This window comes from Belonocnema kinseyi, chromosome 8 (genome assembly GCF_010883055.1).
Source record: "Belonocnema kinseyi isolate 2016_QV_RU_SX_M_011 chromosome 8, B_treatae_v1, whole genome shotgun sequence".
NCBI classification, from domain to species: Eukaryota; Metazoa; Arthropoda; class Insecta; order Hymenoptera; family Cynipidae; genus Belonocnema; species Belonocnema kinseyi.
Window position 1 is genome coordinate 85,074,844 of NC_046664.1, and position 10,906 is coordinate 85,085,749.

General features: G+C 22.1%; 1 protein-coding gene across 1 annotated transcript in view; it reads right to left on the minus strand.

Annotated features, from left to right (window-relative positions):
- Positions 1–8,682, minus strand: part of LOC117179038 (putative inorganic phosphate cotransporter) — a 65,613-nt gene extending 56,931 nt beyond the window's left edge. The window contains exon 1 of the mRNA XM_033370661.1: positions 8,311–8,682. The gene's annotated coding sequence lies outside the window, so the exon portion shown is untranslated. The remainder of the gene's footprint in view (positions 1–8,310) is intronic.
- Positions 8,683–10,906: the final 2,224 nt, after the last annotated feature.

Genomic DNA, 10,906 nt, shown 5'->3' on the forward strand with positions numbered 1-10,906 from the left:
GTGAATAAAAAATTTTTATACTGAAGTTCACACGTTCAAAGTTCAAGTAGATAGTTCGAAAAAACTTAGAAATCCAGCATTCAAAAATTGATGCCAAGATTGCGCATTTACACTTATCCAATCAAGAAACTATTTCGCTAGATAATTTTTTAATTAATTTCTTTACAAATTATAATTTTTTTATTTAGGAAATTAAATTCAGAGTAAACAAAAATTTTTATTCTTATTTAACGCGTAGCATTCAAATTTAACTACGAAAATCTTGGAAATTTCAAAACCAAGGATCCAACGATCAAATTTTGAACTTTTTATTTAAATTTTTTGTAATTTACATTCTTTTTTTTTCTTTTCCACCTGTTTTCAAGAAACTTCACCTATTCGTCCCTTTTTTTTCATTTTTTTACTCAAAATGCGGTTAGTTAAAAGCTCTACTACTTGATTGAAAATTTATTTATTCTGGTCAAAAATGCAAACTACTGGGGTTAAAACTACATTTTTTGTAGTTAAAGACTAATACCTAGTTGAAAATTTTATAATGCTGTTAAAAATTCGCTTCATTTTGACAACAAATTAATTTTTGAACTGAGAATTTAACTACTGATCTATTCAAATACTATTTTTTTAGTTAAAAATTAACAAATTTGTTGAAAATGTATTTTTTGTTCACTTTTACTGTTTTTTGATTTAAAAATAAAATCCTTTTTAGGTAAAGATTCGTTATATTAGTTAAATATATCAATAATTTGGTTATAAATTAACTTTTTTTTTTTAAAGCTTCAACTGTTTTGTAAAAAAACGCGTCTTTTTTGCTTGAAAATTCAACAATCTCATAGAAAAATTAACTTTTTTGTTGAAAGTTCACAAATTTTTGAAACAAAATCAGTTATTTAATTAAAAATGAAACTACTTAGTTAAAAATTAAATTGTTTGGTTAAAAATTTAAATACTTGATCAAGAATTAAAATATTTGGTCAAAAATAAGTTTTTCATTGAAAAATTATTTTCTTGTGTTGAATTTTTTTTGTAGGAAAATTCACTTTTTTGACTGAAAATTTAACAACATTGTTGAAAATTTAACGAATCCGTTTTTTATTGAAAAGTTTACTTTTTTAGTTGAAAATCAGAGTGGCCTTTTTAATCGGAGAAAAAAATTCCCGGTCATTTCCTAGTTCGCAAACATTTTTCACGGCCAATGAATTTAAAAAATCAAACTACATTCTAAACATTTTTTACATTTAAGGTAATAAACAATAAACAAATTAAATAATTCAAAGTGGAACCCTTACATTCTAAACAGTTAAAATTGAAGTTTAAAAGTTTTTCAATTGGACATTGTAAATGAATTTCAAATAAACTAGAAAATTGAGAACTTTTATAAATTATAAAGTTCAAAGATTCAGATTAAGTTCCAAAAATATAAATCCACGTTAACATTTTCAATGCTCTAAATTAAAGAATCAAGCAATGAACTTTGAAAATTTTGAAAATTATATTATTTTAAGTAATTTTATTTTAATTTTAAATAGTTTAGGCATCCTTCACAAATTTTAAAATTTTATTTCAAAATCTTAAGAAATCTAGAAGTGGTTTTGAGTTTTTCAAAATAATTTTTGAATTTTTTTTCGGAACTTTTAAATATATTTTAAAATTAATTGAATTTTTTCTATAACTTTTAGAAAATCCTGCAAATTAAAAAAAAATCCTTAAAATTTGAACTAATAAATGACAATAGAACACTTATTATTTGTAAAAAATAGATTCATTTTTAGAAATATGTAGAAGTTTTGAAAAGATTCGAATTAAATTTAGAACTTGAAACAATTTCAAATACTTACAACCGAATTTAAAACAAAATGCAGATATTTGCAGATTTCAAACAAAAAATGTAGATTTTTTTTTAAATTGTGAAAGACTTCAAAAGAATTTTTTTTTTTAATTTCTTAGGATTCTTAGGAAAATTGAAAATTATTTTTTACTTTGAAAAATTATTCCCGGTTTCTCGGTCACCTTGTTTTTTATAAAAAAAATCTTCGATTTTAAAAGCTTCTAATTTTTAATTAAAAATTAAAATGGAAAATTTTTAAAGTGAAAGATTTTTTAAATTAAGCATTCTAAACTGAATGATATAATAATTTATAAAAATTAAAATTTAACAAATTATTTAAAAAACGGTTGAAATCAAAGTTGGAAAAAAATTTTATTCTAGAAAACTCGTCTTTTTTGACTGGAAAATTCAACAATTCGGTAAAAAATTAACTTGTTTGTTGAAAATAAATTTTTGCTTAAAAATTCCACAACTTTGGTACAAAATCCAACTATTGAGTCAAAAAATAACTTTTTTATATAAAAATTATATGTTTGCATTGAAAATTTTACTGAATTGAAGATAATTCGCCCTTGTGGATACAAAATTCAAATTTTGTTGTTGAAAAATTTGCCTTTTTTATTAGAACATTAAACTTTTTGGTAGAATCTTCACTCTTTTAGTTGAAAATGTAACTATTTGATCAGAAAATTATCTTTTTTGGTTGAAAATTTAACGAAATGTTGAAAATTAAACTACTTTATTAAAAAATCAGTTTTTAAATATTTTCTAAAGTCAATTATTTTCGAAAACATTAAATTTTTTAGCTTGAAAAATTTACTGTTTGTTTGAGAATTCGTCTATATGGGTAGAAAATTAATCTTCTTTGTTGAAATTAATCTCTGCATGTGAAAACTTAACTATATGGTAAAAAGTTCAACTAATTTATCGAAAATTTAACTATTTGGTTAAAAAGTCAACTATTTCATTGAAAATTCTTCACTTTTTTAACGTTTTTTAACACTTTTTTAAAAATATTTGGCTAGTTAAATTTTAATTTTTTTCAAATACAAAGTTGCCCAATATGCATAATATTTAATTTTCATAAAAATATTAATAAAAGTACTATATATTTTCTCCTAAACTAAAGTCTGTTGAACTAATTAATAAAAATTAAAAATTAAAAAACCACGTTTTTTAGAGGAATCGAGTATCTTATCAAACGAAATACAAATCGAAATTTCGGAATGTCTCATGGTTTAAAAATTGGCTGCATTTCAAAAGATATAAGTTACTTTTTTCTCGTGGGAAGTATCATGTGCCTTTGCTGCGTTTAAAAATAATCTACGAAAATCCATAAATTTGTGTCGCAAACTCAACTACACACATAATTAAGTTTAATTATTTTCGGTAACTTAAAACTGATTAATTTTCATAATTATGAAATGAAAATTTGATATTCCTGTAAAAAAAGAGTCACCTCACTTTTTATCTACCAACAATTTCTAAAAAAAAAGGTGAATCATAAATAAACGAATTCAGGTTGGCCGTTTTAAGTACAAAAAAATTTCCGGTCGTTTCTCGGTTCGCAAACATTTTTCATGGTCAATAAAATTTAAAAATTCGAACTCTAAAAAGCTATAAAAATTTCCCCATTTGTAGTAATTCTATTTCAAGATCTTAAAACATCTACATGCTGTTCTACATTTATTTAAATTTTAAATTATGTTTGAAATTTTTTCAGAATTTCTAATCATGTGAAATGATTTGAATTTTTCCAAAATCTTTTTTAAATCCTACAAAATTAGAAATATTTCCTTAAAATGTTCCGGATTCATTTTTTTTAATTGTGGAAATCTTTTGAAATATTATCATAAAATTAATTTTTCAAAATAGAAAGTAATTTTCAATTTTAAGAAGAATCTTAGGAAAAAGTTTTTATTATTATTTTGAAGCCTTTCACAATTCTTAAAAAGCATCTAAATTTTTTGTTCGAAATCTTTAAAAATTAATATTTTGTTTTAAATTTTGAATTTCTTCAGATCTTCTAAATATCTCTCTAACTTATTCGATTTTTTTTAGGCAGTATAGGTGTTCAATATTTATTATACAATCAAAATTCAACAATTATACTTGTAAATTAAATGTTTTCAAATAGAAAATTCAAATTGTAACGTTCAAAGTTTAGTTTCTTGTTCAATTTTGAATATTTCATTTATAATTGCTAATTTTACATGAATATCAAATACTTATAAATATTAAGCAATTGTTATTTTTCTTAATCACAAATCTTAGAATTTGAGGCTAAACAATATTTTAAATTGAATAAAAGCCTTTAATTATAAATATATTATCTTGAATATATTTAATGTAGAGTTCAATTTTAAAGAGCATTATAATTTATATTCAAATTTGATCAAATAAAAAATTTTTTTATCAAAAAGGGTAGATTTTAAACACTACTAATTTTCAATTTTTTAAGTCGTTAAAAATTCATTTTAAAATTCTTCAAACGAAAAATGTACGCCTAAAAATTAAAATCTAAAATGGAAAAGGAAGTGAACATTTTTAGGAATACGCATTGTAAACTGAATTATATCATAAATGAAAAAGATTAAAATTCAACTGATTATTTAAGAAACTGGATTTTTTTCAAAAAATTGCAAAATTCCTATTGAAAAATAAAAAAACATAAGTCGTCTTTGTGACTATTTTTAAAGCTTTTGCAAAATAATTAAAATCCTTGAAATCTTTGTGTGATTTTTGAAAATCCTTTGAAATATTTGTGAAATATTTCTTCGATCTTTTTTGTGAAATCTGTTTTGTACGTTTGAAATTATTGAAATCTTTTCAAATCTTCTAAAATCTTCTCAAATGTGTTGAAACAATTTGAAATCGCTTAAAATGTTTGAAATATTTGATAAATCTTTCTGAAATATTTTATATTTGTTTGAAATTACTGGAATGTTTAGAATATTGGTGAACTCTTTCTGAAATTTTTTGTAATTGTTTAAAATCTTTAAAAAAATTTGAAATTCTTTAAATATTTTCATATTTTAATAAATTCTTTGAGAAATGTGTTAAATATTTTTAATTCGTTTGAAATCTGGAGTATTTATAATATCTTTTGAAATTTTTGTGAAATATTTTTTAATCTTTGTTTTGAAAACATTCAGATCTTTTGAAATCTTTTAATTTTGGTTTTAAACTAATTGCAATCGTTTAAAATCATTCAAATGTTTGAAAATCTTAAAAAGCGAGAAATCCTTATGAATTGTTTAAAGTATTTGCAAAATCTTTCTGATATATTTTGTATTTGTTTGAAATCACTTGAATATTTAGAATATTTGTGAACTCTTTCTGAAATTTTTTGTAAACATTGAAAATCTTTCTTAAATCTTTCTGAAAAAATTGGCTCGTTTAAAATCTTTGAAGTGTTTTAAAATCGTTGAAATTCTTGAAATCTTTTTTAAAAATTTAAATTCTTTAAATCTTTTAAAAAATTCAAATTCTTTCCAAAAACTTGTGAAATATTTTTTATTCATTTGAAATCACTGGAATATTTGTAATATTTAACGAAATCTTTTTGAAATATGAATTAATCTTTGTTTCAAAATCTTTTGTATTCGTTTTAGATGATTAAAATCTTTTTAAATTTTCTAATTTTTGTTTTAAACTATTGGAAATCGTTTAAATTCATTCAAATGTTTTGAAATCCTTACAAATTGTTTAAACTATTTGTGAACTCTTTCTGAATTTTTTCGTAATCATTTAAAATCTTTGTTAAATTAAAAATTTTTAATTTAATCGTTTAAAATCTTTAAAGTCTTTTAAAATCGTTGAAATTCTTGAAATCTTTAAAAAAATTGAAATTCTTGAAATATTTTGATGCTCTCATAAATTCTTTTAAAAACTTGTGAAATATTTTTTAATCTTCGTTTTGAAATCTTTAAAAGTTTTCAAATCCTTATAAATTGTTTGAAATATTTGTAAAATCTTTCTGAAATATTTTATATTTCTTTGAAATTACTTGAATAATTAGAATATTTGTGAACTATTTCCGAAATTTTTTGTAATCGTTAAAGACCTTTGTGAAATCTTTTTTAAAAAATGTAATCGTTTAAAATCTTTTAAATGCTTTAAAATCGTTAAAATTCTTAAAATCTTTTAAAAAAATGAAATTCTTGAAATCTTTTTTAGGTTCTCATAAATTCTTTTTAAAAACCTGTGGAATATTATGTATTAATTTGAAATCACTGGAATATTTATAATATTTTTCGAAATCTTGGTAAAATATTTATAAATCTTTGTTTTTAAATCTTTTTTATTCGTTTAAAATCATTAAAATATTATCTGAAATTACTTCGGCACTCATGCAATGTAATTGACATGTGATTAATCAGGATATTTCTATTCAGAGATGAACTTTATCATTATATAATGTTAAAACGTAAACAATTACAATTAAAAAATAGCCAACATGCGAAGGATGCCATTGGGAAGAAAAATTAATAAAAATCTGGTATCTGATAAATGAAGACAGACTTTAAAAAATTCGAAAATCTTATCATTCCATAGTCCAAATTATAATTTTAAAATACCTCTTGATTTTTAATATGTTAACTAATAGATATTATAATCTAATATTTTACAATTTTACAAAATAACATAAGCAGATGATAATAAGTTTTAGAGCTAATAAAAAAAAATGTTTAAACCATATTGCTCATTTCTAAAAAAAAGACAAATTTTCCACAAAATAAATAAATTTTCAACTAAAAATAATAATTTTTGAACAAAAACAGAATTCAATCTTCAGTTTAAAAAATTAATTTTTCAGATAAAAAAAAAGAAATTTAAACCAGAAAAAAACTTGCAACCAAGTACTTAAATTTCTAACTTTTTCATTGAAAATTATTCATCTCTTGGCATGAAAATACAAAAATTTAGGTGACATTATTTCTTTACTGAAAAATCTTTTTTTGGTTGAAAATGTAACTCTTCTGCTGAAAATTATTCCCTTTGGATTGAAAGTTAAACTACTTTTTTAAAAATTCATTTTTTTTAAACTGAAACTGTAACTATTTGTTTGAATATTAATTTTTTTTTAATTCATTTTTTTTATATAAAATTATTCTTTTTGGTTGAAGAACAAAATTTTTATGAAACTAATAATAATGAAACTGATTTGAAAAATCATTAGACTTCAAAGAAGATTCGTTACATTCGGCAAATTTTAGGTTACGTTTTACATCGCGATTTAATATTTTCAAACAAAAATCATCATAACTTTAACAAAATTTAGAATATTTTACGCATTTTTTCCCCACCTTTTTTGTAAAATATTGGTATTTGTAATTTAAAAAAATCAATTTTAGGTTAGATTAACATTTTAAATCGGAAATCCGTTTGCTTACAAGTTTTAAAAATTCGAGTTTTAAAATACAATTTTTTTCTATATTTAATAATTAAATATTCAGTTTTCATCAAGTCGCCAATTTTCAACTGACAAAAATTCAACATTGTAAAATACAATTTACAATTATCTTCCATATTCAAACGTTGACAATTACAGGAAACGGAACATTAAAGAAAAATGCAATCGTAATTTTCTTCAATTTATAACAGATAAATTTTTAACTTCTGAAAATTCATTTTTCTTCTATTTTTAACAGTTGAATTTTTAAGTGTTGAAAATCCACCTATTAATAATACATTTTTTCAATTTTCTTTAATGTTAAAAAGTTGAAAATTGAAAATTAAATGAAATTAAAACTTAAATTTTCTTCGCTTTTTCACATTTGGATTTTCAGCTGTTCAGGTTGTCTTTTCAAAATCCAATTTTCTTCAATATTCAACAGTTGAAAATGATAGAAATTTGAAAATTAAACAAAACTCAAATTTTAATTTTTTCAATTTTAAACAGTCGAATTTTCAACAGTTTAAAAAAACTGTAATGTTGAAAATTCAATTTTCCTCGATTTTTAACAGTTGAAAATTAAAGAAAATTGATTTTTTCAATTTTCGACAGTTAAATCTTCAACTGATTAAAAATCAAACTATTGAAAATTTTGAAAATATAATGTTTAGTTGTCTTCAAGGAATATTAAAATGAATATAAACCCCATTATCTTGGTTAAAATAAAATAAAATGTTGAAAAAGGCAACTCCCTATTTTAATCACGTGCTGAAGACGAAACTCGGTAAAACCTTGCACGCAAGATAATTCCCAGATTAGAATTAAAACATTTTCTTCAAATACAGTACAATTTTCTAAACTAAAATTTTAAAAACTCAACAATATTAGACTATTCAACTTCTATAAAAAAAATGATGAAAGTTCATTTACGGTGGTGAAATTCCAACTCATCGATTTTATAAAAAATGTAACCCTCAAAAACGAAGTGAAAATAGCTATAATTATTTCTTAGTGAAAATAACACTCGATCGTAATCATTTTATGTCAACATTTAAAAAAAAACAAAAATTGTATAAATCGTACGAACCTCTTTTTCGGGGTTTTTTTCCTTCTTTCCAACGAATCACTTACACATTTATTTTAAACAATCAATCCAGCCGCTCACTCCTAATAAATATTTTAAATAAATTAGGACACCGGAGGATTAAAAAAAGCATAAATACACAGTACAACTATAATTCTTTAATTTTTATCAAGAAAACGGGCGGCAGCGAGACACATAACCTCAAATTCACAATAGCACTGATGTTTTTATTTGTATTTTTAAGCCAAAAGTATACGAAAAGATTCGAGAAAGGTCGAATTAATTACTCTGAAGATAATGCGCGTGATTCACGGTATCAATGAAGACGTAAATGGATACGAGCGAGGTATTCGCGCCGACGGCCGAATGGAATCCTTTTAATTCCTTGACTCTAACTTGACTCCTTGTCCTTCTCCCTCCAAACGCCGTCATATTTCAAGAACTTTCGCGCGTCACGTGTTTCGTCGCCAATGTCGCCACCGTGCGTGGGGCGGGAATATTCAAACGTTCTGTGACTTCGGGTAATTTTGTCTCATAACATTTTTATTTTTTCTTATTTTTACCGACTTTCAATATTTACTTTTTTTTGGCGATATGTTAACAAAAAGCATTACATTAGTTTAAGTTTAATGAAATTATTGTAAACAGATTTAAAATTCAAAATTAACTGTTGATAATGAAAGGATAAAAATTGAAAATGGAATTTTCAATAGTTAAAAATTCGGCAGTAGAACTCTTTTTTAACACAAAATTTACTTTTTTATTTCATATTTCACAATTGAAAATTCAATTTTTGATGTAAGTAAAGAAAATTGAAGACAATTGGAAATGAAATGTTTATTTATTAAATTCTCATGTATAATTAAGTAAATATAACTTTTTTTAAACTCGTTTTTTAAACGAAATTTAATCTTGCTGTTTATTTCCAAAAGTTAAAAAAAGACGAAAATTAAAAATGTAATTTTCAACATTTGAAACTTAATTTCATGCAAATTTTTACAGTTCAGAATTCAACTGTTTACAATCAAAGTATGTTAAAGAAAATTGTAAATGGAATTTTCATTAGTTAACTATTCATTTTTTTTCAAATTTCTTCCATTTTTTAATAGTTAAATTTGGAACCGTTTAAAATTTAGCTATCAAAAAATTGAAAAATTAAATGTGTTCGAAATATCGTTTACGGATGAAAATGATTATTCAAAAAATTCTCATGTAAAATTATGTAAAAGTAAAATTTTTAATACTTCTCTTTTCCATACCAAATTTCTTTTTGCCTTACATTTTCAATAGTTGAAAATTGGCGAAAATTAATAATGGAATTTTCAACGATTGAAGCTTTCATTTTTTTACATTTAAAAAAAATTTTTAATCGACTGCTGATAATTAAAAAGAAAAGAAAATTGAATTCTGAACCCGTCAAGATCCAAATGTTGACAATTAAAGACCATTAAAGAAAATTAAATATATTTCTGCAAATTGTCAAAAATTACATTTTTTAATGTTGTAACTTTGATTTTTCTGCAAATTTTAAATGTTCAATATTCTACTGTTGATAATTAAAGAAAATTAAATATGGAATTTTTAACACTGGAAATTCAATTTTCTTGATATTTTAACATTATCAAAATTCAATTTTCTTTATTTTTATTCAATTTTCAACACCTGAAACTTTAATTATTCTTTGAATTATCACCATTCTGAATTCGTCTATTAATAATTAAAGAAAATTCAAGAAAATTGAAAATGGAATTCTTAACAGTGAAAAATTCAACAACAAAATTTAATATTCTTTATTTTAAACATTGTTTAATTGAATTTTCTACAAAGTTCTTCAATTTTCTACAACTAAATGTTCAACAGTTGAAACATTTGAACATTTGAAATTTCAACGACGAAAACTTTAATTTTCTTTACATTTTAACATTTTCAAATTCAATTTTCTTCCATTTTCAACTGTTCAAACTTTTTTTTATTATTTAAAAGTTAAAAATTCAATTTCTGCATAATTAGAGAAAATTCAATAAAATCGAAAATTAAATCTTCAACAGTAGAAAATTCAAAAACTTCAATTTTCTTCACATTTAAAAATTTTCAAATTCAATTTTCTTTAATTTTTAACAATTAGATTTTCAACCGTTGACACTTTTTTTCAATATTTAACAGTTAAAAATTCAATTTTTACGTAATTAAAGAAAATTGAAAATGGAATTTTTAACGTTTTAAAATTGACCAACAAAAATTTTTGTTTACATTTAGCATTACAATTTTTTTTAATTTTTCTTCAATTTTTAACTATAAAATTTTTAACAATATAAACTTGAATTTTTCTTCAAATTTTAACGGTTAAAATACAAATGTTTAAAATTAAAGAAAATGGAAGGAAATTTCAAATTAAATTTTGAACAACTGAATATTAAACAACAAATTCAATCTTCTTCACTTTTTAACAAATTAAAATTCCATTTTCTTTCATTTTCTTCATTTTTCAACAATTACATTTTCAACAGTTGAAACTTTAATTTGTCTCTAAATTTTAACAGATAACAATGTAATTTTTGATAATTAATGAAAATTCAAGAAAATTCGAGGTAGAATTTTT